A 21,506-nucleotide genomic window follows, 5' to 3' on the forward strand; every position below is an offset into this window, starting at 1 on the left:
AAGGTAATGTCACAGGAAGGTGATAATCTTTTTAGCAAATGCTATAGGAACAACTGAATATCCATATGGAAAAAATAAAGCTTGACTCCATCTTACAACACTCACAATAGTGAACTTTAAGTAGATTATATGCTTTAGCACAAAGACTCAAATTATAAAACTTCTGAAGAAAACATAGGACAATGTATTTCTGATCTTGGAGTAGGCAGCTGGCAGAAAATATTTGCAATATATACATTTAGCAAAGAACTTATATCCAGAAGAATTCTTATACATCAGTAATAAGATAAACAACCTGATTAATATGTGCAAAAATTTGAACAGGCACTACAAAAAACCTATATGAATGGTCAAAAAGGTCATGAAAAGATGCCCAACACCATGATTTACTAGGAAATTCAAATTAAGACCACAATGAGATTCCACTACATACTTACCAGAATGGCTAAGAAAAAAAAGGCCAATCATAACAAATGTGGATGAGGATGTGGAACAACTGAGACCCTCAAACATTCCTGCTGGGAATGTGGAATGGTACAATCATTTTGGAAAAAGAGTACAAAGATGTATTATAAAGTTAAATATAATCTTATCATGCAACCCAGGAATTCCTCTTCTAGGTATAACCTTAGAGATATGAATACATATATCTACATGAAGACTTGCATATGAACATCCAAACAAACTATTCAGAATCTCTGGAAACTAGAAGCAATATAAATGTCCATCAATAGGTGAACAGAGAAACCAATTGTAAGTTTTATGAAGTGGAAAACTACTCAGCACTAAAAATGAACAAATTCCAAATATGCAAAGCAATATGGATGAATCCCAAACACTTTATGTTAGCCAAAGAAGGAAGATACCAAAGAATACATATTATATGCTTCTATTTATATGAAGTTCTAGAAAAGGCAAAATTAATCTATAGTGACACAAATCAGATCAGTGGTTGCCTCTGGAGGGATGAATTAGGAAAGGACTTGAGAGAATTTTTTGGATGATGGGAATGTTCTGTAGCTTGCTTAAAGTGGTGGTCCCATGGTTGTATATATGTATATGTTTGTCAAAACTCATTGAACTTAATTAAAATAGATGTATTTTATTTTATATAAATGATATCAGAATAAGTTGATTAAGAAATTTAAAAAAATTTGGTCAGCGTGCACATCTTGGTCTCTGTTCTTACATCGTTCCTTGAGTACCTCCTCACTTCCTGGCACAAAACATTCCAGGTACATCTTGTACTTTCCTTGTCCCACCCCTGGAATCACAATTCTCTTTCCTTTGAGTGGTGCATGGTATTTAGAACCCAAAATCTGGGTGCTAAATGCGCTCATTGCCCTTGGGTGTCACTGCCTTCAGGTCCACTCACTGGACACATGCAAACACATGTTCATGTCTGTAGTTAGATCTATCTGTATATTGGAAACCATGAATTCAGACCAACACTTCCAATTCTAATCCAATCTATTTTATGCCAGACCCTCACTCTCCTGGCTTCTCTTTATGAGACCTGAAGCTGATTAACGAATTAGCTGTTTCTTCTTCTATGTGTCACCTGCGATCAAGTTCCCACTCATAATATTCATCAGAGTTCTCCTGGCAAGACAATCACTTCAGTATACTCTACATTTTCCTGGGGTTCTTATACCTAAAGATTCATTCTCTGCTCTTGATTTCTGTCAGTTATGCTTCTTTGTTTTCAAATCACATATCAAATTATGATAAACTTGGGCAAAAAGCATTTATTGGAAGGCCCAGTGACTCACAGAATCTAAAGGAAAGCTGAAGAATCAAAGTCAGAAACAATAAAGAACTAGAAAAATTCTAGGGATGTAAGGCAGAACCAAATAGCCTTCTCATCAGACGCTGCCACTGGGATGAGCCGGCTGCCGCTGTTCTTCATCTGTGTCCCTCCACTTGACAGGTACCCTCAGGTGAGGGTCTGATGCCTGTCTTGGGGCTGTACCCTTTTCTTTGTTGAAGGAGGTCAGGCCACCCTGACTGGTGACCTACCACACCATGTCATGGACGGGGGGCCCAGCAATGGGAGGAGGAGTGGGCATCTTGCGGGCAACATGACAGATACCCCTGAGGCAAACTCTTTCTCTTCCTGTACCCAGTGCCAGGGATAAGCTTTGAATTGCTGGCTCAGTGTCAACCTTCAGGTCTCACATCAAATTCCATTTCCTCAGAAGGGCCTTCCTCAGCCATTTTACCTAACGTTGGCCTCATTCAAGTGCCCTCTTTTACAGCACTCTGTTTATTTCCCCAGAAATAATGTTCATCTCCACTTGTCTTGCTGCTTTATCTCTGCACAGAAGCCCTTCCCCTTTGAGACTGAAAACTCTCACATCTTCTGTTTCATCTATGTATTCCTAAAGCCCAGAACCATGATTGGCATATATAGTAGATGGTCAGTGGATATCTGTTGAACAAACAAACCTTGAGAAAGTGAAGGGGAGGTGTTCAGGGTCAGATTACTCCTGGTGGCAAAACTAGGCTTCTTTCCCAGGTAGTTGTGACCCCAAAGTCCATGCTTTTCTAACTGCATGCTGACTCCTGTCTACTGAAAGGACCGACAAAACAAAACACAACAAGATGCCACAAGAATGGGACAGACCAAATTCTCTATCCCAAGGAAATACACATGTACAATTTGAAAGCCAGTGGCATGGCTGGGTCTAGCTCAAAGGGTTAAACAAGAACTGCCAAGGGAAGCCAGTTAAACTTGTTTTTTTTTTTTTTTTTTTCTATTTTTGAAGAGGCCTAAGTTTGCAGTCTGCAGACCTATCTTTAGGGCTGGCAGGATTGCTGTGAACAGAAACCGGAGAAGCTTGCTGACAAAAGACTGAAATCCTGGTATCTCCTTTGTTTTCACCCAAGTCTGTGGCCACTGACATTCCTCTTTTACACCAAGGGTGGATAATAAGCCCCCTTCTCAGGAATCGAAATGCTCTTATACATTTTAATGTGACCTTAGCGAGTGCTTTTCAGAAATCACAGGCCCATCTGACTACACTTGAGGTTGAATTGAGCTAATGGTATTCACCTCATCTTTAGATGCAAAATTGGAAGATAAAAAGACCTTGCTGTGAAAAGAGGGGGGGATGTGGGGGAAGTAGAGGGTGGATGCGTTGTGGGGGGCAGGAGGGGAAAGAAGATTAGAGATACTGCTTAAAAATCTCATGATTGCGTGTTGATAACGAAATGTCTCCTCTTTCTAAAAATCTCCCATGGGCTCCAGAGATGTCCTTATGCTTTTATTTTTAATGATAGAATCTTTTTATTCCTGGGCAAGGGAAATTTGGTGTTTGCTGCATATGTGGCCAGGAGATACATTGACCTTTAGTAAATCTTATTTTTAAAAAAATCAGATGGAACAGTTATTGCAATATTTCAGCCCTCTAAGATGAGAGAGAGAGAGAGAGAGAGAGAGAGAGAGAGAGAGAAAACGCTTTCTTCCTCTGTAATCAGATGTGGATTAAATTTATTAAAGATGCTGTGTCTCCTTTTAAATGACTTGGAACCATCTTTCTGAATTAAAAGGAGCTAGTTGGAGACATGGCACCCTTCTGATTTTGTCTTAAGATCACAGAGGAAAGTCTTAAAATGGAAGGAAACCTGGGTCCTTTCTGTTGCTCTTTGGCTAAGTTGTGGTTCTCATACACGCACCTGACGCATGCAGGGCCCTAAGGAAGTATGAAGAGGGGTGGGGGGAATGAGAGGGAGGGGACACAGGGTGTGGTCAGGAGAGAAGCTGGGAAGGAGCCCCTATAACTCAAATAAAATGCACATTCCCCCAAGACAGGCTCATTTCCAGTTTTGACGTGCCCGCCTTCTGTCAAAGGCTGGGTGGATGCCTCCCACCACCAGGCTCGGCAGCCTCCAGGATGGAAGGGCCCGTCGGGCAATCCATCACGGAACACACCTGGTCTGCCCAGAGGAGACAGCAGGTAGGGAGGGGAGGGCTGAGCAGGTGGAGGGGGGGGGAGGTGGATGGCCGGGAGAGTGGGGCCCAGGTTGATTCGTGAGGATCTGCCTCTCTCAGACGGGACCTCAGGCCTCGGGGGTGCATCCATCCAAGGGGTATACATAATTTATCAGTGCGGAAAGGGTGACAGATTGGGATGGTCTGGCCTTTTGACTTTGTAGCTTCTGTCTGCATTTATAGAATTGGATGCTTGGGCCTTGAGGCCACAGCATTCTAACTTGAAAATTGGGCGTGCTGACTCAGATACAGGTGGTGGATAGAATTTTTATTATGATTTAAACTTTTTTTTTTAAGATACGGCGATCTTGTTTGCTCCCACTCATTGCAGCCATTAAGGTGCTTCAGGGAAACATGTCTTTTTGGGAGCAATGGCCCGCACTGTGTCTTCATAAAGGTTGTACCTGGAAAAGGGAAATTCTGCAGTTGGTTTCCAGTTCAAGTAGAATTTTATGTGGCTCCCTGTCTAGGAAGAGAAGGTGGCATCCAGGGCCACTGTTAGGAGGCACGATCATAGCAGAAGGTTGGATATAACAAGATTCCTGCAAGCCAGAATTTACAGCTTCAAAATTTACCCACTGTGACCCACTTTTGTTTCATTAGCTGAGATACATATGCAGGAAAACCTATAGTCCTCATTTTCCCTTAGCTTGGAATTCATTTATTCCTAAGGAAATTCCAGGCTAAGAGATGGCTTTTGCCTAAAATCCTTTGGGTATGTAAAATGTTTATTAAGTGAAGTTGATGTGTGAATTTACCCAAGCGGAGTCGAGGGGAAGTGAAAGTCAAGGTGGGTCTGGGCGTTACGTAAATGTCCAGAATGAAAGAATGAGACACTTTCTGAATGAGCGAACAGGTGAGCCAGTGAATTTTAGGTCACAGGGAAAGTGAGCCAGGCAGAGGAGGTGGTTCTTGACCAGGTTTCCAATGACTGGGCGAGTGCCTGACCAGTGTCCCCAGCCTGTGGTGAGCGGCAGGGCTCTAGTATTGAATGAATGGGCGGCCTCCTTTCCCTAGGACAAGTCCAGGAGGTGCTGGGTGGGGAGCGATTCTCACTGACTGCTCCCTACTGCGGGGGAGACTGAGTCTCAGAGGTCAGTTTGCAGCAGAGCTCCTGTATGGTGAGCTGAGCCACGGCAAGGTCTGTCTGACTAGGATTGCGTGCTTGCTCCTTTGTTCTAGGATGCTCTGCTGTCCCCTTCGGAACCCTTGTCCTCAGGGCTTGGCCATGGTGGAGGGGCAGGCTGGCTCCCTGCCTGAACAGCACACCTGTAGAGCTCACCAGCCGGCTCGGCGCTGGGAATCTTCTCGATAAATGGGAGGTCCCACCCCTGCCCCCTGGGGCCTGAACACTTTCTTTCCATTGCGCGCCGAAAGCCCAGGGGGAGCTGGCACTGCTCCCCAGCCTTGTCCTGACCGGTCCTCAAAAATGCAATCCTGGACAGGCAGAGGCTGGGGAGGGGCCCTTGGTCAATTCCTGGGACTGGAGCCACCTGGCCTGAAGAGTCCTCTGGGCTTGGGTACTCCTGCCAGGGCCTCTGACACACTGTCCCCGCCCTGCCTGACCGGGCCTGGCCACCTCGGTGAGGTGGGGTGGGTGGGGAGCAGGGTGGGGCTGCGCTGAGCTGTGTCATCTGCGGGGGCTGACTTCCCAAACCGCAGGAATGTGCTGACAGTTCTGGTTTTCCAGTCCCCCGAACCTTCATTGGCTATTCACAGTGTAAATGTGTCCCGAGTCTCCAGTAGAAGGACAGTCGATTCTTCATGCACCATGGCTACTTCCAAGTCAGACTTACTGAGGTTGCCTTTGGGGAAGAAGAGGACAACAGGGGCCGCAGTGAAGGCAGTTGCACTTCTGCGCCAGCTGATCCATGTCAAGCTGTGTGACCGTGGCCAGTTGACTGCCCCTCTCTGAGCCTTAGCTTCCTCTCTCTCCTGGGGGTGCTGAGGAGGCCTGGCTGCAGGATCCTCTGAGTAGAGATGCTTATGTGAATGGCTGGGCATGCAGTCAAAATGTGTGGCTATTTTTATTTTCAGAATTCTGTGTTCAATAATGAAAACAAAGGAAGAAGAGGAAGAAGAGAAAAGGATAATAGGAGACATTTCTTGAGTTCTTACTATGTACTAGCCTAAGTTCTAAGCCCTTTACAAAACTACCTTGTAAAATCCTGAAGTTGTGACTATTGGCCCCACTTTCCAGTTAAAGGAATGGGCTTAGTGAGGTAAGGTGACTTGCCTGGGGTCCTGCAGTGAAGGTGGTGCTGGATTTCTCATGCCACCCCTGAATCTGTGTCTACCAGGTGTCCACAAGGAGAGGACCCTAGGACCCTACCTTAGTGCCCTGCCCCCAGTGCACAGAATCGGCTCTGGACACACTGGGCCTGGCATCTTTGCCCAGGGCGGTGCCTCCTCTTGAACACTGATGGGGCACTTAACATCTTGGGTGGGAAGGCGCATGACGGTGCAGGGCGCCAGCAGCCAGAGGTCGCATACACTCTCCGAGAGATTTCACTGTGAGGTACGTTCATGCTGGGAAAACCACTTCAGTTGTAGCCCTAGTGAGAGAGGCTCTCTGTGTATTTTGCCATAAATATTTGCAGTGGAAATCCCCTTTGAAGATAAAGAGTTGGGTGAGAGGCAAAGCCCCCCCTGGCCACGTGGCCTGTAGTGGGGAATGCTGACGGGGGACAAGGAGCAAGACCGTGCAGGCTCTGGGTAGACAGAGCAGCTGAACGGATCTGGGGGCACGTGGTGAAGCACTGCCGACCTTGGCTGCCAGCAAACAGGGAAGCTGGCATGACCGAACAGCCGAATGTCCTGACTGAACGCTCAGACTTGGAGAATGGGCTGCACTCCTGAAATGACTGTTCACTAGCTCTGATTCTGGCCGAGTCACTGAACTTCTCTGAACCTTCTTCTTTTCTCATCTGCAAAACGGGAAACAAAGTAAACTTCCCCACGTAGAGATCAGGTTTAACTAAGTTCACATAGAAAGTACTGGATGTCTGCATAAGTTTTCTGAAACAGCTTTACTGAGCTACAATTCACCTACCTTACAATTCATCCATTTAAAGTTTGCAACTCAGTGACTTTTAGTATGCTCACAGACACGCACAACTATCGCCACCATCAATTACGACGTTTTCATCGCCTCCAAGTGAAGCCCTTTAGCCACCACCCACTCCCACCTGCTGTTCTCCCCACTCCTGGCAACCTCTAAGTACTTTCGAGCTTTTTAGATTTCCCTATTATGGACTTTTTCATGTAAATTGAATCATATATGTGGTCTTTTGAGGCTGGCTTCTTTCACTCAGCATTTTGTTTTCAAAGTTCATCTGTGTTGTAGAAGGAGTCAGAACTTCATTCCTTTGCACGGCTGAGTAATATTCCACTGTGTGGGTAGAGCACATTTTATCCATCCATCCATCAGTTGATGTATATTTGGATTGTTTCCATTTTTTGACTATTAGGAATAATGCCGTTGTGAACATTCATTTTCGTGGATGTATGTTTTCATACATAGCTAAGAGTAAAATTGCCAGGTCATATGGTAACTCTGTGTTTAGTAGTCTGAGTAACTGCCAGACTATTTTCCAAAGTGGTCCCTTCATTTTACATTCCTACCAGCTATGTCTCAGGGTTCTCCATATAGTTTTCAGATGAATCTTTCCGCATCCCCACAACAGCTGCCAACAGGAATCAGAAATCCACAAGGCTCCCCGATACCCACAGCATCAAGCCCCCCATCTCTTGATTCCCAATAGTGTGGGCTTCGCTGGTTCATCTAGCCATGCCTCCTCCCTGATGGTCCTCCCCTCTGGTCAACCTTCTGTACTCACATGCTTTCCCTCTGAAGGAACCTTCCCCTCCACTTCCAGGCTTCCCAAAACTGCCTGTCCACCTGGCTTGTTCCTTCCCAGATTCCCACGGTGACTTCCATGTCTGACCCCCTTGGGGAAGGACCTTTGTCTTCCCCCTTGCTGTATTCCCCATGGCACCTGCATGGCAGGCTACGGGAGTCCAGGCCAGCTGGGGAGGTAGAGAATGCCTGCACTTGGGCTCAGAGGGACCAGGATTCCCATCTTGGCCCTGAATCTATAGCTCTGAGATATTAGGCAAGCTCATTTCCATCCTGCACGTCAGTGTCTGCGTCCAAAACCAAGTAGGAGTGACAAAAAATGGGGTAATTACACCTTTCTCTTCTGTCTGGTAGTAAATACTTGTTGAGTGTGTGAAGAAATGAGAACAGTATGTAATGGGTAAGAAAAGGTGGTGCTTGGTAACTCCCTGCGGGCAACCTGGTCCTGCGTGTTTCATGAAATATTTCCCTTTATTCCTGCAGTGGTCTTCTGTGTGGACACTATATATAATACCCATTTCACAGATGTCAAAACCGAGGTTCCAACTTTTGTTGCCAAGTTCTGTAGCTACATCTACAGGAAGAGTTTAGAAAAATGCCAGAATTAGCCATAGTTAAGAAATATGAAGGTCATATTTCCCGAAATATATCTCTAGAACTTGAATCCCACGAGACACCATGGACAAAAAGAGTCCTAGGCCAGGGACCGAGAAACACTTCGCGGGGGGTACCCTCTCTTGGGACGCCCCAAAGGCCCCCCTTGGACCCTGCTGTGGAGAGGGGCAGCAGGTGACACCGTCTGAGAAGGCTCCTGTGCGGACTTCCCACGTGGTCCCCGTCCTCTTTCCTTCAAGCAGGGCGAGTGGCCTTGGCTGAGGAGTTAGCTTGGTTTGGGGCTGGGGTGGGAGAGAGCTCTTTCTGGCAGTGTTTGCCCCCTACTCTAGCACATGCTGATCTGGGCAGGATGGACAGCTTCTTATCTACAGGGGACAAGGGGCAGCTGGGGAGGAGCCAGGGGGCCTCCTGGTTGCCCCTTCTTCCCCGGCCCTGATTTCAGAGCTGAGTTTTCAGGCACCGCCAGGTTGCTGAAGCTTCGCCCCCCGGCCTTTCACTCCAAGCAGCTGGGCCCGCAGGGGTGCGCTTTTGCTCCTGATTTCATGTTGCCCTCCTCCCGTCTACACCCCACCCTGGGCGCAGAAGCACACAGATCACTGAATGGAGAAGGCCAGGCTCCCACCCCACCTGTGACTCCTGCCAGCTGGGGCCTCAGTGAGCTTCAGTCTTGGTCCCCAAGAATAAACTGTGGCTCAGTCAGATGCCAGGCTCCTCTGAGGAGCAACAGTGAGTGAGAAGCAGCTCTTGTTGAACACCTACTGTGTGCTGGCACATACACAAGTGTTGACTCATTCCATTCAAGGATTTTAGTCACATTCAGAAGATGACGGTGCTCAAGTTCAGGGAGGCAAAGTGATCCTGCCAGGTTGGACCACGACGACTTTGGGATTAGAACGAGGGCTTCCTGTCTGCCAGGCCTGTGCCCCTGCCACACCCTGTTTCTCCAGGGCAAAGCACGGCCTTCACCAACCTCCCCCTTTGCTCTGCAGGCAGGCACTGGCTCTAAGGACCAGGAGTCAGTTCCTTCCCCACGGATGCAGACAATCAGTTTGTTCCTTGAAGGACATGAACAGCTCTGCTGACCTCCAGGTTGAAAGCATGTCCCCCAAGGTGTTCCGGGGACCATGATGCCTCACAGCCGCACGGGACTGGCCATCCTGCTGGTCCCTTCGGCTCCTCACTGGGCCAAGAAGTCAGGAAACTTCCAGAGGCACAGCAAGCATTTCCCACTGTGTCCTAAGTGCTGAAATCGAGGTCACCGAAGACTTCGTTATTCCTCATCTGTGTACGAGGCATCACAGGGCCTACAGGGGCTAATTATCATGGTGGCAAAATATCCATGAACTAAGGCTCATCATTTTAAGCATTCCTACGTATACAATCCAGTGACATCAAATACATTCACACTGCCCTGTAACCCGGCACTATGTACACCCAAAACGTCTTCATCCCCAACAGAAGCTCAGTGCCCATGAGCAGTAAGTCCCTGCTCACTGCCCCCAACCCCAGAGATTATTCTTATTTAGACAATGCCCTCCATCCCTGCTGCTCAACCCTATCCTTCTTTGGAAATATTTTAAAATAAACACCACAGCACACATCCAATCAGGCAGAGCACAGGAAGCTGCCTAGATTGTTCTGGTCTCTGAAACCTAATTAGGAAAGTGGAAAACTACAAGACAAAGATTCCAAAAGGCAAGAACCGGGGTGACTTGAAGTCACCTGCCTCCTGGAGGGTGGGGCGTGGGGCCTGCCCCAGGAGATGGAAACCTGGACAGAGGTTTGTTTTTGAAACGTCTGGGCTGGGCTTAGCCTCCTGGCTCCCCTGGACGCAGCCTGTCTCCCTTCGCCACACAGACCGTGAACTATTTTCTCTTGCTCTCTGTTCCAGCGGCCTCCTAGGCCCAACGACCAGCAGCTCCTCCCACGAGCTGGCATGTGGATGTGGGGTGGTGGGAGGCAGGGCTGTGGGGCAGGGGCAGCTGGCTGGTGGGCTTGCTGGTTTTGATCCTAAGCTGCAATTTGGCTAAAAATAAGGAGGAGGAAGAAGAAAGACTCAGATGTCAACAAAAGGGGAATGAAAGTACTTTGGACCTTGGAGTGTGAACGGGACTTGAGCTTACACTTTTCTAGCTGTGTTACCTGCGAAGGAGCTTCAAACCTTTGAGACTCAGTTTCCAACTTGGTAAGAGATGATAGCTTGAGTCCCTTAGCCTCGTTTCTTTATTCTGCTGGAGCAGGAACAAGGTCAAGGACTTTGGCAGTGTTGTCTTTTGACTGTCTCTGTGCTCTGTCCAACTGCAAACTCCTCTTCACCCTGCAGATCCCAGTTTGCATTAGCCCTTTCTCTGTGAGGCCCACCCAGGACTTAATCACTCCTGTCTTTGCTGTGTTTCAGCACTTCAGACAGTTTTCTGTATCACTCACAACCTTCTTCTGTAATTGGTATTTATACTCCTCTGCTGGGCTGAGATTCTCCAGGGTGGGGACTTTGCTGATTCATTCTGGTGTCCAGGACACAAAATGTGCCTGATGAAAATGAGGTCCTCTTTGCATTATGTTGACCCTGAGGTCTATATTCCCTCTGCTGCATGCATGGGAACAGCATAGGAATGTAGTGCATGCTACTGGGCAGAGTGGGAATCTCCCCTTCCTCCCATGAGTGAGGCCCATCTCCATACACTGGAAGCCCTAAATAGGCCCTTGGGGCCTTACACTTTGGGGGACCTTGAAAGGAAGGCCCAGGGTGCTGACTGGCCACAGGTTGCAGCAGAAGGACTTCCGTGAGTGGGGCCTGTCCTCTCCCAGAATGTGGGGAAGCCGCTGTAGGCCACCTGCGCAGGGAGGGGCATTTCCGCCCCGGAGGCCGGCTCCTCCAGAGGGTCTGCTCCTGCCACTTCTCCACTCCTGTTTAGTACCTGGCTGGGCCCAACCTCTCAGATCTGTTTGCAAAAAATAATTATTTGCTTAAAACATGTGAAGTGCTCCTGTAATTTTAATTGGTTTAATTTAAATTTTAAACGACGGGTCTTCAACCCCTAATCACTTTGAAACTGAAGTGCTTTTCACCAAATGTGAAGTGCTTTAGGGTTGGAAGTGATTATGTGTAGTTCAGAGTGAAACGGATAAGAGAGAGGGAGAGAGAGAGAGAGAGAGACAGACAGACAGACACGGAGGGAGGGAGGGAGAAAGAACAAGATGCAGAATGGAAGGGTTGGAGAAAAAGTGTGCGAACAACTCAGGGTCGAGCTGGAAAAACATTCTTGTAGGCTGAGCACAGATAGTCAGGGAAAAACTCATCCCTTCAGTAGATCAAACCTGAGATGAGGCAGTGATCCCCACAGCCCGTGTTGTTCAAATTCACATTTTGTTTTTCATATTGACACAGTCTTGCAGCTACAGTGAGATTTAAAATAACTTCTCATTAGGTTTTCTGATTGCAAAGTTCTGATAAGCCTTCTGAAGTTGAATTCTGTGTATCCCCAGAGCCCTGGGCACATGTCTCTGCCCCTGGGGTCTCCCAGCACCAGCCACAGAGCAGCTTGGACAGTTGGGCAGAAGGGTGAGCTGGTCGGTGAAGATTCAGCAGTCTGAGCTTGGCCTGCGGGCCTGCAGAGCTGAGGTCCTGGGGAGGCGTGTGGCTCCAGCACAAGGTAGCAGGGCAGGGCATGTGTGTGCGTACACTCAGGTGTGTGTATGTGTGTGCGTGTTTGTACGTGTACTGGGGGGTGAGTTGCTGGAAATACCTGGTTGCAGCTGCCCAGGCCCGGTGTTGCTGGGAAACCTGAGAAGCCCACATGGCTGCTGGGCACCATGAAACTCAGAAGATCCTAGCCAGGCGCATGGCTGGGGATGGGGTCAGGCAGCTGGGGTGGGCTGGGCAGCCTGCAGATGCTGCCCAGTCTCCCTGCCGTTCTTTCTCCCTGCATAGCAGTGCACAGAGAGCGTGAGAGGTGAGCCTGAATTCCCACAAGCCTGACTTCTGACTTCGTTGCTGCTACTTACCTCGTGTAATTTTGGGCTGGTTAATTCGACTTTCCTAGTATTGTTGGCTCCTTTGTAACTAAGAACTAAGCTTTAGAGGCAGGGTTTCTCCAGCCAGCCTCACCTCTTGGGCCTTGGATTGGTCCTGTGCCTGCATCCCCAGGTCTTGCTCGCTGGGCACGGAACATGTAATCCACGCATTCCCGGTCCTAGTGTCCCATCAGACCGAGCCCCTCCACAGTAGGCCTGGGTCCGACCGAAGTCTGTGTCCCCAGCACCTACCACAGGGCCAGGAGCTGAGCACAGTTCAGATTGGAGGCTTAGGAAGGCAGCAGTGAAATGCAGGCAAAAGATTGTGTTGTTTGGGCCAGACAGACTGGGGTTGATGCTAAGCTGTGCCGTCTGCTGCCCTCAGAGTGTTTGTCCACCAGTCTGATCCCTAATTTCATTACTGTCAAAGTGGAGTCAGCCTCACAGGACCCCCAAAAACAACTTCTGGGTGTCTTATCACCTTCAGAGGAGCAGACACACTTCAGCATGTTTAGAAGAAAATATATTAGGATATCTTCATGACTTTGGGGACACAGAAGAGCTTTTGAAACAAACCTAAAAGGACTGTCACAGAAAAATACTGTGACGTTTGACCACCTTAAAATGAAAATCTTCTGTTCGATGAAAGGTACCCTAAAGGAAGTGAAAAGACAGGGTACAACTGGGGGAAGCTATTTACAATACATATGACCCAGAAGATAGGAAGAAGTTCTACAAATCAAAGTGAGAAAAGAAAATGGATAGAAAAATGGACAAAAGATCTGAACTGACAATTCACAGATGAGAAACTGTGTGAGGCTCCAAATATAAGAAGAGATTCTCAACCTTTTCAGTAATCAAGGAAATGTGAATTAAAACCATATGTACTAGAGTCACAGAAGTGTCTGGCAGAGGAAAGAGGGAAGGTGGCTGGAGCTGACATTTAGGGGAGTTCCTTACAAGCCCTTGTAAGACCAGCTCCTGGGCTTGCTACCTGCTCCTTGTGGTCCTTCAAAGCCTCTGTGCAGCAGTGTTCATCTGCAGACTCCAGGAGAGAGTGGACCCCAGATCCTTCAGCATCTACCCCTTCTTTCTTTGGGCTTAATTTGCTATTTTCCTCTCCCAGTTCTTGTGATGGAAGTTTGCATCATTGTTTTTCAGCCTTTATCCTTTTAATATCTTATTTTAAGGCTATGCCAGTTTTCTCTAAGCAGGACTTTTCTGCATCCCCCAAATTATCATATGGTGTCATTTTTATTATCATTTAGTTACAATGTTTTATGATTGCCATTGTGATTTTTTTGTTGGACTCAGTGCATTTCTTAGGAGTGTATTTCTTAATACCCCCAAATTCTTAATTTCCAAAAATATTCTACTTATTTTGCTATTGATGCCTAGTTGAATTTCACTCAGAGGACATGCTCTGTGGGATTTTAATCCTTTCAAATATGCTGTACCATGTTTTCTGGCTCAGCATATGGTCAGTCTTGGTAAATGTTTAAAACATATACTCTGTGGTGGTTGAGTGCAGTGTTCAATGAATTAAGTTCAATTATTAAGCCAACTGGGTTACTTATGCTCTTCAAACCTTTTATATCCTTGCTAATGTTTTTGGTCCACAAGTTTATCAGTTACAGAAAGATGTGTTAAGAGTGGTTTTGTCTATTTCTCCTTTTTGTTCTGTCAGTTTTTGCTCTCTATATTTTGAGGCTATGTTATTAGATGCATGTACATTTAGAATTATTATGTCTTCCTGGCAAATTGGACCTTGTATTTTATGAATTGTCTTTCTTTATATCTAGTCATATTTTCTTTCTTGGAGTCTGCATTGTGTGATATGAATGTAGTTTTACCAGTTTTCTCTTGGTTGGTGTTTGCATTGAGGTATCTTAACATTCTTTTACGTTAAACTTTATGTATCCTTATATTTGAAGTGTATCTTGTAAGCAGCCAACAGTTATTTTTAAAATCCTGTCTTACAGTTTTTGACTATTTACATTTACTGTAATGACTGATACAGTGTATTTTTTCTGTCTGACCTATGGTATTTTTTTCTCCTTTCTTGCCTTCTTTTGGATTCACTGAATCTTTTTAAGAGTATTCTTTTTGTTCTCCCTATTCTTAACAGTATTAATGCATTCTTATGCTGTTCTTTTATTGGGTACTCTGGAATAGTGGTTCTCAAACTATTTGATCTCAGGACTTCCTTACATTCTTAAAAATTGAGACCACAAAATGATTTTATTCATCTGGGTTACATCTATCAATATTTTATTGTATTATAATTTAACATGGAGAAAAATTAAAATATCTAGTAGTTCACTTAAAAGTAATAATGATAGATGCTAGTTAATAGAAATAATTTATTTCTTTTCTGAAACCAAAAAATTAAGTGCAGCCATTTGATTTCAGGATTCAGTGGCTGTGCTTTATGCCTATGTATGTCCTATCTCATCACATAGGATATTAAAGATGTGTAGTCAAGGGTCATGATTTAATAAAATGTAATGCTTTTCTTTTACTGTTCAATCAGAGATAGTCAAATGAAATCGGCTCCTTAATTTTTTTTTCCTGCAAGTGTGTGGGAGTGAAGACTGCAAGGACCAGTAGCATGGTTTCTGGCCATGGCTGTGATTGTGCTGAGGCCCCAGTATTTTTATCCATTGTTGCTTTTCAGCTTCAGTGCATATGTCAACAGAATAAAAAGAACCAAATAATGCCATAGGATCATTATGAAAATACTTTTGACCTTGAAGACTCCTTTGGGACTCCTTGGGGTCTATGAACCAGATTTTGAGAACTGATCTCTCAGAGGTTACAACACACATCTTTGATCTTTCTGCTGTCTAATCTAAACCAGCACTTTCTCTACTTCTTGGACAATCCCCTTAGAGTGTTTTAACTTCATTCACTCCCCCTTTCCTACTTATACATTGTCTTTCTCATGCATTTTATTTCTCAATCTAGCCCATACCCCACAAGTCATTATTATCACTTTGTACAATTAATGTTTCATTTACACTTTTCACACACTCACCTTCCCGTCATGTTTTCATTTCTTCCTGTGTTTCTGCTATTCTCTGAAAAACACCTTTCGGTATGTCCTTTTTGGTGGGTCTGCTGGTATAGATGTTCTTAGCCTGAAAATGTGTTTCTCCCAATCTGAAAATGTCTGTATTTCACCTTTATTGTTGAAGGATTTTTTTACAGGGGGATTTCTAGGCTGGCAAATTTTGTTTCTGATACTTTGTAGATAGCATTCTATTATCTTCAAGTTTTATTGTTTCTGTTGAGAAGTTAGATGTCAGTATTATTCTTGCTCATTTGAAGGTAATACTTGCCCCTTGACACCTCCAATCTCTGAGTTTTAAGATTTTATCTTTGTCTTTGGTGCTCAGTGACTTCAGTAGAATGGGCCTGGGTGTTTTTCCCTTTGCATTTATTTTCTTGAAGGTTCATAGTGCTTTTTGAATTTCTCTAAAATAACTTCACACTTTTTGAAAATTCCTATTCATTACTTCTTTAGATATTGCTTATGCCTGACTCCTTCTTCTGCTCTTCTGGGACTCCAATTTCATATGTTAGACCTCTTTGCAGTGTTGCCTTTCTCTTAAACTTTTCTCTGATCCTCATGTATCTCCATGCATCATTCTAGATATTTCTCTGACATATCTTCCAGTTTACTAATTATTCCTTCAGCTGTATCTTGTTTGTTATTAAACCTATCCATTGAATTTTTAATTTGTTGTTCTATTTTTCAGTCCTAGCATTTACATTTGATTCATCTTTATCATTTCTGGTTCTCTGATATAATTCTCAATCTTTTATTTCCTTAAACATCATAAGCAAGTTATTTTTAAAGTCTGGATCTGATACCTCCATTATCTGGAGGTCCTGTGGGAAGTTTCTATATGTATGTTGTGTCTACATGTTTTCAGCCATATGGTTTTGTTTCCTTGTAAGCCTGGTTTTGATTGAGTACTGGGAAAAATGTAGAAATGAATTGAAGACTAGGTTTAATGTTTGATTCTGCTAAGTGCTACTAGCAATGCCAGATCTCCTTCCAATTAGGGATGGAGATGGTTTAGACTCTGCTTCAATCCCTTTGAAGGACAGTGTACTCTAGCGCAGGTCCCTTTAGAGTCAGTTAAAAAATAAAACCCAATCAGTTCCTCCTCAAAAGGCAAGAAAGGAGAAAAGAGAATCAGAAAAAATGGGTACTACTTTTGGTGTTAGTGATTACTAAATCTCTCTTATTAATGGCCCCTGAACTTTAATTTTATCTCTCTAGTTTTATGACTGTGTCACAGTTTCAGCGTCTCATTCTCCTCTTCCAAAATCAGCGGGCATCTTTAGGGAAAAAGCTGTCCAAATGCCAAGCTGGGCTCATTGAGTTTCCTTCTTCTCCTGGATCTTGGCTGAAATTCTTCACTGAATTGATAACTCTCCAATGCCTTCAGGCATTTAATGTTTAATTTTTAATTTAAAAGTTTATCCAGATTTTCTGGGTTTTACAGTGGGAAAGTTGGTCTTAATTACGTAGTCTGTGGTTGCCAGAATAGGAGAAATCTGGTACAACTGCTTCCAATTTGTCAACATCTAGGAAAACTGAAGATATTTACATTGCACAAACCAGAAATTCCATACCTAAGAATATTTACCTTAGAGAGAAACTTTTGCAAATGTAAACAGTTTTTATAATAGCAGTGCCAAACAATAGGAGAATGGATAAGTCATCTATGACATACTGTTACAAAAAATATGCAGCAGTGAAAACTAATGAACCAAAGTTACATATATCAAAATGGAAAACCTCATGAACACAATACTGAGTAAAAATGTGATGTGCAGTAAAAAATGTGTGTATGTTTGCATGTATGTAGTGATACTTACATTTATAGTAAAATATATGGGAATGGATGGTTATAATAGATGCTGAATTGAATAGTCATTATTTTTTCCTGGTGGGAGGATGGGTTTGTGATCAGGGAGGGAGACATAGATGCTTCAATTTTGCTGATAACATTTTACTTCTTAAACTACGTGGTGGGTGTACCTGAGTATTTCTGTGTTAAAAAAAGAATCTTTTGGCCAATCTTGTCTTGACTTGGCTATGTACTTCATTTATCTAGATTCTTGATTTATTTTTATTGTTTCTACTGTCTTACTTCCTGATTTCTCTTTCGCCACTTTTCTATGATTCACTTTTCTTCTTGCCTTTTGATTGAGATTTTTAAAAAGTTATCCATTTGCTTTTTAAAAAATTCATTTCTGCTCTCCCTCTACTGCTTTGAAATCTATTATTTTTTTTCCTTGTTTTTCTGATTGTCCTGGACCCTTCACCATGAATATGTGACTTAACAACATATTACATTAAAAATATCTTAACCTCCTTTGAATAATCAGAGGTCCTTAGAATGCCCAAAATCAAATCATCACCTTCCCAATGTACATGTAACTGTTGTCTAATATTTCAATTCCATTATTTTTCTGTAATTTATAAATGAGACATTATTCTAGACCCACATTATTTTGTCAGTTTTACATAAATGTTCCCTAGCTTCTTAGCTTACCATTCCTTCTTGCATCTCATACCATTCTTTTTGTAATCATTTTCTTTCCTCCCTTAGGGAAAATCTGCCGGTTTACCATGAGCCACATACATCTGGGTATATCTTTGTTTCACTTTTGCTCTTGTTGAGCATGCAGTTTTGTGAAGCACACAACTCTGGATTGGCAATGCATGCACCCCCACACTGTGAAGGTACTATTCTATGTCTTCTGGTGGCATTTTAAGCTGAAAAGTTTGCTTTGTCTTGTCATTCTTTTGAAGATTATCTCTAATTTTTGACTGGCTGCTTTAAAAATACTATTTTGGTCTTCAGTATTTTAAAGAGTCACTGTAGGATGTCTGAGAAGATTTAAAACATTTACTTGTAATAAATGATTCCTGAACATTAGATTTCTATCTCCTGTCTGTTCTAGAAAGTTCTTAGCTATTATCTCTTCAAATATTACCTCTGTTCTAATATCTCTGTACTTTGGGAGTCTGATTAAACATATGTTAGAGCTGCTCATTCTATTCTCCATGTTGCTTACATTTTCCTTTATATCTTCTATTTCCTTGTCTCTTGGTACTGCGATTTGGTAATTGAATCAGGCTCTTATTCGTGGATTGACATATTTTATTTTTAGTTGTATGTAATTGCCATCCATTGAGGTTTATAGAAATCAGTTAAAATGTTCACTAATGTTCACTTTTACAAGTTCCATTTGATTAATTTTCAAACGTGTTTGGTCATTCCTGATACTCTTTTGTTGATTGTTCATCTTCGTGATTCCAACCTTTCTTTATACATTTCATACATTGATGTTATAGATTATGTATTGGGCTATTCAATGTCTGCAATCTTTGGGTGTTTACGTTTATTGTTTGTTGTCCCTGCCGCTTACGCACATTTGCCTCCTGTTTCTGGGACTTTCATTGTTGAGATTGTTGTTTCTCCTTAACCCGTGGGGTGTTTGTAGGCCTAAATTGAGATGCATTCCACCAGAGATTTCTATCTGGTTGTGTTGTGAGTCAGGGCCACAAAAGACCTGAGGACATTTCTCCTATGTTTAAGCATCCCAGATCTACAAGGGATCACTAGGCTCAGCTTTTCCACGTTGCTTTGGCGTGAGGATCAGAATACGAATTGCAGTACTATTCTTGGCAAGCAAAGGGCAAGCATCTGAAGGGCAAGCAAACTCCTGCTGCCCTTGCACTGCTAGCTTATCCCACCTTCAGGTCTAGCTCACACTTTGGGGAGGAATGGGTACAGAATTTGGGGACTCCCACATGCCTTGCTGGCCCAACAGTATTTCAGAAATGCATGTTATTCAGGATGGTCTTGTTTTGACTTGAGGGGGTGACCTGGAGGACTTGGTCTGCCATATTCCTAGAGTGGAAGTTCTGTTATTCTGTACTAACCTTTTAACTTCATTAGCTCTCATAAACACTGCATAACAGAGGCGATCATACTGTCTACCTTGAAGGATTATCATGAGGATTAGGAAGCCTAGAAAGCCTCTGACACTTAGCAGATGCTAAATACATGGCAGCTAATAACAATGCTGCTGCTGCTTAACCATTTGCTGAAATTAATTGAGCATATATTGATTGTTGTAGATGCATAGACTCTGCACTTATATTATCTTGTTCACCCTTGTAACACTGTTGGATTGGTAATATTCCTTATTTTTCAGACTAGGAAACTGAGGATCAGAGAGTATAATGTGCTGCATCCTTTATTAAATGATGTAAATATATGATGGTGCCTAATTCATTCATTCTTTCAACAGATACTTACTGAGATTTGTGCCAGGCCCTATGGTGCTATATAATAGGTGTTTGCATTAGGAGGGGCCTGGAAAAAAATCTATCTTGAGAAGGGGGCTTGGGTTCTCTCAGCAAATGGCCTCTAGTAATAACCATTTCCTTATAAATTAGTTGGAACTTGGGGCCCTGAGTTACAAGCGCCATGAGGAAACTTTAAGGGCAGTTGTTTGAGTTAAGGTACAGATGCAATGTACTTGTGGTATGTCCCTGGCATGAGTGATGAGTGTTGTCACTAGAAGGGAATGATGGGGCCTGGCTGAGACTCCTATGAGAGCAGGGCTCTGGCCTATAGGTTCTCGCCAAAAGCTGCCTGGGTGACAGGAAGCACGCTGCATTCCGGTTACTTTTGGTCACCTACTGGAATCTTCTATGACTCCTCACCACCCAGCTCTTCCCATGACCTCCAGGCTGCTATGACGCCTCCCCCACCTGCTCCGCTGTCCCCGGTCCCACTGTCTGCTGGGACGTCGAGACCCGTGCCTTGTACTCTCCCCTGGGAGGGGGACCCTTTCCTTCCGCCACCCCCCTACCCCAGGTCTGGAGAGGAGAGGGCGTAGGCCTGGTTTTGTTCTGCTCATGGGTGATGGTGAGCCCATGTGTTGGAGTGAGGATCCGCGGCTCAGAAGCAGCGGCCTGCCTGGGCTCCGCCTTGGGAACCGTGAGCTCTGTCTTTCAGCAGATTAAACCTTTTATGTGCATTTATACATGGGAGGTCTGAGGGTGAGAAGGATGAGGATAGGGAGAAGAAGGGCGACCCTTTTGTTTTATTTTTCATCCAATATGCGTCCATTATTGAGTGTCAGGTTTGCACAGCAACTGAGAGCCAGAAAGGGGATTCCAGCCCTTTCTGTCTGGATTCTGCAGCCTATGCTCCGTCCTCCACCCACCTCCCCGGGTGTGTATGAAGCCGGGAGCTACTCTGTGCGTGGCCAGCACAGTGCCTGGCATGTAAGAACTCGGTATATGCTACCTCCTTTCTATCTTGGAGCAAAAAGGAATCTTAAAAGGAAGTGAAAATCTGTTGCCTTGGAGAAGTTTGAGAAGAAACCAGAGAGTGTGTAGGAAGGCATTCACTCCGCCTCTGTCTAGGCTGCTGCTCCAGTTCTGGGGGGCACTGACTCGCAGCATCCCGGTTGACGGGGGGCATTTAACCACCTCCTGCAGGTTCTGTTTCCCCCACTACCCCTCATGCTCCAGCAGACAACACCGGCAGACAGGCTGGCGAGTTTGTACCTTTCAACGAGAAACTTTGCTACATGAAACCTTATCTTTTATTTACTGTGATGATGTTTATAATGAAGGCTTGCAAATCTGACAGATTGAATAACATCTCAGAGGCTGTACTTTTCATAGTTCTTGCAGTTCGGGTTGATTTGGGAGAGAGTAAAAGGGAGAGAGGCTCTTTGTGAAGAAAAACATAACTTTTATAGGAGCAGTCATTACAAAACATGATCATATTGTATTTATCTAACTGTGCAGAAGCGATGCTAGCAACTATCCCTCCTTCATTTCAGTGAGTAAAAGAAGCCCTGATGGCTTCCTAGGATGAAGGGGCAGATGAATAGGATGAAGAAGGGGTGACGTAGTGGCCACCACCTGCTCCCACCTGCTCCTGGGAAGGGGCTGAGGGCCAGACACGTAGCACG

The 21,506-nt window shown here is 44.4% G+C and overlaps 1 long non-coding RNA gene across 1 annotated transcript in view; it reads left to right on the forward strand.

Moving 5' to 3' along the window:
- Window positions 1-10,333: 10,333 nt before the first annotated feature.
- LOC130679459 (uncharacterized) overlaps window positions 10,334-21,506 on the forward strand; it is a 41,504-nt gene continuing 30,331 nt past the window's right edge. Inside the window, exon 1 of the long non-coding RNA XR_008992400.1 lies at window positions 10,334-10,653. This is a non-coding gene — a long non-coding RNA (uncharacterized LOC130679459). The remainder of the gene's footprint in view (window positions 10,654-21,506) is intronic.

Source organism: Manis pentadactyla, chromosome 11 (genome assembly GCF_030020395.1).
Source record: "Manis pentadactyla isolate mManPen7 chromosome 11, mManPen7.hap1, whole genome shotgun sequence".
Taxonomy (NCBI): Eukaryota; Metazoa; Chordata; class Mammalia; order Pholidota; family Manidae; genus Manis; species Manis pentadactyla.